Below are 1,983 nucleotides of genomic sequence, written 5' to 3'. Positions count from 1 at the left end.
GCACCGCCACGCTTCCCAAGCGGCGCACTTATCCAGTGCGTCACCGGGCCGGCCCCGACATTCGTTAATTTCACAAGTGACCTCATACCTCACTCATTATCAGATTCAATCACTGAATTTATCCTCTCTCAGTTTCAAATCCACCCTTTTCTATTGTGTTTTATGATGCTGGTGCTGGGACTTCACAAACCGCATGTCTGCTTTGCCAGTGGTTCCTTGCTGGGCTCTGTACTTAAGGTATATTGTGAAACTACAAGAGGAAGAAAGGACTCTCTCCTTCCTGTCTGCTTGTTTTTCCTGTTAGTATCACCATAGCAACACTTCTTCACTCTAGGAGCAGTAATTTCTTCCTGTGGCAGTGCCTGAATCCATTTTGTGTTTGTTCCAATATTTGCAGAAACAGCTTTATTGCACCCTCTTAGAGATGCCAGCATCAGTTAATTGGTGTTGGTTTCCCCTTTCAGAAATTTGAGTCCTAGCTCCATAGGGTCTCTTTGCTACCAAAGACTCCAGCACTAGCCAAGCAGCACCCCTTCCTCATAGGTATGTTTTTTAACTCCTTTGGGCCCTTCTGAAATCCTCTGAATTTTCATATTTTCAATCTGTTTTCTCAGTCCTAGGGGTGATAACTGCTTCTCACAGTTGTTACCATGGTGATATCTTACAGTCTATGGTGTGCTGGAGCTGGCTTATACCAGCTTGTATAAGTTGACTGTGCTCTTCTCTTCCCAACTGTGCCTTCGATGATGTCAAGTTGGTACCATGGCATCAGCCAGGATGAGAGTATGTATCATTGATATCAGCACACACTAAAAAGCAGGGCTACTCCCACTCCCACCACACACAGAGAGTTTACAAACCCACCACAACTTAAAGATTACTTTTTAACCTATTAGTTACCTAGTTAATAACATTGTACTTAGTTCAGATGTCTTTAACTTAAAATCCCTCTGTTCAAATAACTAGTGTGGTTGCTACTTTTGATTAAACCCTAAAGGATGCAGGATTGTTTTTCTCAACTGCAAAATCTGGACATTTTTAGTAGTTACTTATAAATTTCACGTGAGGATAAAATGAGACAACATAGTTAAGACACAGCCTGGTAAATAGTAAGCATTCTCTAAATAACTGTGAGGCCAAACAATTAACTAAATTTTAATCTTTATTTTTTAGCTTATATTTTCTTTTTCCTTCATTTTAAGACATTAGATAAGAGAATTCTTCTTAACCCAGACAAATTTTCCCCTAAGACAACAATTGGCAATGTCTGGAGACATTTTTGATTGTCACCATTTGGGGATGACTGCTACGGACACCTAATGGGTAAAGTCCAAGGACTTTTGCAGTGAGGAGGAACACCCCTCACGACATGTAAATATCTAGCCCAAAATGTTAATAGTGCTAAGGGAAAGAAACTTTCATATTTCTTTTCTCTAGTAATCTTATTTAAGCTAAAAAACAGAAAATATTCAAAATCGGTGGGTTCTTTTTATTTTATAAAAGCTTGTGCTTATTAAATTATTGATATTGATAGTGAGAGAATATTCCACAAGAGGATTATAAAGGGTTGAAGGACAGAGGAAGAGAAAGAAATTTTTCCAAGAGGTCAGATAATGTGTTTTCAGGAGAGATAAGACCTGTGGCTTTCTTGGTGACAGTGTGCTAAAGCAGTGGCAAAACTTCAGAGGCTAATAGCTATGTCAAGGGAGGCTGGACCCTAGGTCCTAGATTCCAAGCCTGACAAACTCTTCCTGTGCCCCAGTGGATCATAAAGTCAGAGGCTTGAGACTATGGATAACAGTGACCAAACAGGTCCCCCCAGGCTTTGATGGTTCCCTAATCCTGGGAGCAGAAAACTCTCAAAATAACTCATTGAATTTCCCACCAGAAAGGCAGATTGGGACTTTGAACTTAATGTACAGAGAATGAAAACAAAGTGATTTTATTTTTTAGACAACTGATTTTGTGTAGCTGAGTGATACC

The sequence above is a fragment of the Galeopterus variegatus genome, unplaced genomic scaffold, assembly GCF_000696425.1.
Source record: "Galeopterus variegatus unplaced genomic scaffold, G_variegatus-3.0.2 Scaffold1987, whole genome shotgun sequence".
NCBI lineage: Eukaryota > Metazoa > Chordata > Mammalia > Dermoptera > Cynocephalidae > Galeopterus > Galeopterus variegatus.
Note: the sequence above shows the minus strand (reverse complement) of the source record.